Source organism: Nilaparvata lugens, chromosome X (genome assembly GCF_014356525.2).
Source record: "Nilaparvata lugens isolate BPH chromosome X, ASM1435652v1, whole genome shotgun sequence".
Taxonomy (NCBI): domain Eukaryota; kingdom Metazoa; phylum Arthropoda; class Insecta; order Hemiptera; family Delphacidae; genus Nilaparvata; species Nilaparvata lugens.
In genome coordinates, this window is record NC_052518.1 from 81,601,856 (window position 1) to 81,607,404 (window position 5,549).

Below are 5,549 nucleotides of genomic sequence, written 5' to 3' on the forward strand. Positions count from 1 at the left end.
AAATCTTATAGCATTCCTAACACAAAAGTTTGATAGACTAGATGCTAGGTTTGATGAGCAAAATGCTAAGATTGATGAGCAAAATCTTAGCATTGATAGTTTGAAACAAGATCAAAGTGCTAGGTTTGATGATATGAAGCAAGAATTTGCTAGCATAAGACTAGAGCAGGTTAATAATACAAAGCAGAAAATTAAAGAGATAAATGATACATTAAGTGAAAATCACAAAGAAATAGGTCATCTACAGCAGAAAAATAATGATCTTGAAATATCAATGTTAGATGTAGGAAAATCAATGCAAGACAAAATCATTCAAGTTCCTGATAGGGTTGATGAAGTTAATGAAAGAGTAAATAAAAATAAAATCATAGTTGAGCAACAAAATATGACACAAGATGCTATCAATGTAGAAGATAATGAAAGTATTAAGCATGTTGAAAAAGAGGTTGTAGAATTAAACGAAAGAGTAGACAGGGAAATCGAGGTATTATCCTCTTTGAAAATAGATTGTCAAGAAAATACAGCTGCTATAACTGAGGTTAGGAAAAACGAAAATAAACTTAACATGTCAACAAAACCGATGTGTGCACATCTTGTTTTTAAGTATATGAAATATCCTGTAAAAAATAAGTTTGAACTTGAAGAAGAAAGTATCAGAAACAAACGAATACTGTACAGAATAAAGAATAGAGGTGTCATCAGAAGATTCAAACAGAATATGCATAATAAACCCAAGTATAAATTCAAGGTTGATGATCTAGTTGTAATTCGAAATTACATTTTGTCGAGCAAGCTGGAGAAGTTTTCTGCCAAGCTGTGTCCTAAATATCATGGACCTTACATAGTAAGAGATGATCTCAATAAAGGGTGTTTCAAACTTGCAGAGATAAGTACAGGTAAAATTATGAGAGTCAATCAATATATGATAAGGAAATACCATCAGAAAGCACACAATGATTAGGAATCCTGTGTTATGCCGGGATTCAGAATAGCATAATCGCTACGCAGTGTATGGTAAGAGTCCATAATTGTGTCTTTTTTCTTTCCTGTAGCCTATTTTCCTTGGCCCTTAATCGTTTCAAATTTCGATTCTTTCCTGTCTTAGTGTAATGTTCAGTAAATTTCTTCTATGATGCATATCTTAACCAATCTTGTCCATAGTCATTTAAATTTGTATTTTTTTCTGAAATAATTCTGGAAGTTAAAATAGTAGCTTATTTTCCTAATCTTTAAATTGTTGATAAAACTTAACTTTTCTAAAATCTATCTATTGTAGTGTAAATAATTGCATGCTTGCAGTATATTTTTTCATCGTGTATTACATATTTTAATTATGTCTATTACTTTCCTTGCCCTACTACCATAGGTAAGGAAAGTATTGCTTTCCAAAAAAAATTAAGGTACCCCAATTTCATGTTTTCTATACGTTTCAAGGTCCCCTGAGTCCAAAAACATGATTTTTGGGTGTTGGTCTGTGTGTGTGTGTATGTGTGTGTGTGTGAGTGTGTGTATGTGTGTATGTCTGTGAACACGATAACTCCATTCCTAATTAACCGATTGACTTGAAATTTTAAACTTAAGGTCCTTAAACCATGAGGACCCGACAATGAGAAATTCAATAAAATTCAATTCAAGATGGCGGAAAAAATGGCGGATAATTACTAAAAAATCATGTTTTTCATGATTTTCTCAAAAACGGCTTTAACGATTTTCTTTAAATTTATACCATGGATATCTATTTATAAGCCCTATAAACTGAAATGAGTCTCATTTCTGGGAAAATTGCAGGAGCTGCGTAATATTCTCGAGAAAAATGGCGGATAATTACTAAAAAACCATGTTTTTCACGGTTTTCTCGAAAACGGCTTTAACGATTTTCTTCAAATTCATACCATGGATAGCTATTTATAAGCCCTATCAACTGACATGAGTCTCATTTCTAGAAAAATTGCAGGAGCTGCGTAATATTCTCGAGAAAAATGGCGGATAATTACTGAAAAACCATGTTTTTCACGATTTTCTCAAAACTTATTCGACTGATTCATTTCAAATTCATACTCTGTATAGTTATTTATCAGCTCCATCAACTGGCATGAGTCTCCTTTCTGGGAAACTGATGGGGGGTTCACCCCATCCTTGAGAAATGGACTTTGTAACCTCCTTCTCGTGCATGAGGTAGGTAGGTAGAGCAGTCTATGAAAATAACACATAGTCGAGATATTTCATCTGTAGTACAGCTGTTTTGACGACTTTTAAAAAATCATCGGATTTCACAATTTACACAAAGGAAAAAGTACTCTGAAAACAATTATATACACACATATACAGTAGTCCGATCGTAGTTTCAAATAATTATGTTGCCGCCAATCGTCATTATGTTATTTCTCTAAATTATTGTCATTTAAGAATGAGGCTCCCAGTTCAATGAGCAAGGAAAGTTGTGTGAGTGTACCACACCAGATTTTTTTTTGTTAGGTATCATATTAGGTAACTAGGTTTTTTAGAGCAAATTATGTCCCATTTTCTCATTTTCAGTATATTTTTATTAAATATACTTCCTTATGAAAGTTTAGTACTGACATGACATGTAGGATAGGCTCTAATTAATCTTTCTCTTCCTTGTATTATTTAGGAAATTTATCTACGCAATTTTCTTTTTCTCTTATTTGTATTTTTTAGGGAACTTATTTACCCATTATCCATCTTGATCATCTTTGTATTGTAATCTTGAAATGGTTTGTACTTATTATACAGTCTTCAAATTCTGAAATTATTAAAAAAATAAATGATTCAATTTAGAACATGCTGAAATTTAATCTTATGTATAAATTCTTTTGTTATAATAATAAAACTTCAAAATTTGAAAGTATTAATGAATTGTGTCGCCATAAATATGAGATGTTCAATATAAATGAAAGTTAACTTGAATAATAATGATTTCATTAAATAAAATCGTCTTGTCATATTATTGATTGAAATGAGTTAAAGGTTAAAATTTCTCTAATGTTTTTGTAATTGATGTCTTTTTCTAAATTTTAAAAACTGTTTGTTCTATAAATTTTGATATGATTGATTATTGTTTGAAATGGATGCTGGAGTGTATGTAGAATTTTTAGTGGGGTTTGTTGATTAGAATTTTGCTGGTATGTGATTGTTTTTTGAGATGGAAACCCATTATTGCCTAAAGAAGGAATAACAGAGGTTATGACTTAGAGAGGCAGTAATGAGATAATATTTTTTGTGTTGATTACTTATGTTGATTGCCATAGATGCAGATGATCACTTATGAATATTGATTGCCTTTGAAGCAAAATATTATTGATGTTTTGAATGATTTCTTGTTTAATGATTGATAGTAAAGTTTTGTCATGAAATGTAGTTTGTGTTTAGAACATTGAAAAGTCGAAATTAATTATAGTATCTGGTAAATGATGATTAATAATATTAAATATTTTGCTTTTATACAATATTTGAAGAAAAATTAAAATGAAAATTTATAAATTTGTCTACATAAATAATTTTGAAACCCTGAATGATAAATCATAAATGTGAAATGCTATAATTGAAATGTTATACTAAATGATAATGAAATGCAGATATATTATGAAATGATTGTGAATAGGAGACCAAGTGTCTGAATTTATTGAAATATGTATTGAAATTATTTTTGTTGTGATGATCTGATGTTTTTCACAATTTTAATAATGATACAGAGTGTTATGAAATTTATGTAACATGTATTTGTTTATGTTCTAAGTTTTGAAGAATGGATTAAATTTTGTTATTCGAACAGTGAATAAATGGAAATGAAATTATTTTTTATTAAAATTTTGTAATTGATATCTCTATAGAGTTTGAGGAAATTTCACAATTTATGTATTGCTGACTGTATAATAACATGTTAACAAATTTCATTTTTATATTGATTATATACTTGTAAATAATTTTCATGTGTATTAGTTTGTATTGGTAGCCTAATCAAAATTTTCCTTTTAGTTTATAAGCATTTTAAAATAACAGGTACAGCATGGACATTAACATCAAAATAATTATCACGTGAATCTCGAAATCAACAACAAGTGAATGCCATGAAGAGTGTTGAGAACATTTGGGTGATTTTCGAACTAGTGTGACTCATTAATTGAATATCTACGCCAATATCTACGCTGATGCCTACACCAATGCCAACGCCAATATCTATACCAATATCTACACCAATAACTACACCGATATCTACACTGATGTCTACACCAATGTCTGCGCCAATGTCGAAGCCAATGCCTATGACAATGCCAACGCCAATGCATACGCCAATGACAATGCCAACGCCTATTGCTGACCATGTAACTCAAACTTCAACACTACCACTTTACCTGGAGGTAATTGCCATTTATGTTCACGTTCGCAACTTTGAATTCAGAATAACAGTCACAGTATCATGAAAGAAATTGATTCAAAAAATCCTCTCCTAAATTATTCCTTTATGCAGAACTCTAAACCTTGAAAGCTGAAAATATCAAAAAACTAAACCTTACCTAAATTAATCCTCACCTAAGTTAATCCTGTATGCAGCGTCTATCTCTTTTCCAAAAAAACAAAACAAATTACATTGTCATTTCAAGCCTGAAATGTACATTGTATAATTATATGATACAAAATTTACGTGACTCTGTATCGAGTTTGGTATGCAGCCGTCTACTACAAGCATGAGGCAATGCTAACTGAGATGTCACCTGTATTGAGTTTGGTATACAGCCGTCTACTACAAGCATGAGGCAATGCTAACTGAGATGTCACCTGTATCGAGTTTGGTATGCATCAGTCGACTACAAGTATCAGCCCAACACTATGAGTATTCGGATCAGCCCAACACTGATGTCATCACACTGGAGTCACACTTAACTGAAATTCATACTGAGTGCCTTAACAGACTGTTTTCCAAAATTTGCATCGATAAAATCAACCACGTCAATAGTGAAAGAAATGAACATTTTTTTATTTATTGAAATTTTATGTGAAAATTAAATGTAACAATTCATCAATTCATTAAAAAAAAAGTTTTTTTTTTGTTCAACATACTAAATTTTCATGCAATAAAAAATTGAATTTTTCTATCTATTAAATTTATGTGCAATTTCAAAAACTATTCTTTATATAATTATATTAAACTTTCTGTTGAGATATTTTCCTTGAATTATAAATCTAAATCAAAAGAAATTTTGATATTCTATACTTTTAAATATTGTTTGGAAATGTTTAACAAATGCTATTGGTGAATTTTTATAATAATTTTCAATATTATAGGATGACATGTAATGTTTTTTTAGAAAAAATTGTTACTGTTCTCGAAATTAATTTCAACAATTTCCATTTGTTTCAATGTAATTTTTTTCTTTAAATTCTCAAACAGTAAAATTTTTTATGTCAAGAGGGGGGTATTTGTAATATCACCGAAACAGAGTTGACAGAATTAACAGATCATTATAAATAGTATAGAGGATAAATAAATTTAAAATAACAGTTTTGAAATAAAGTTTTATTGAGAACAA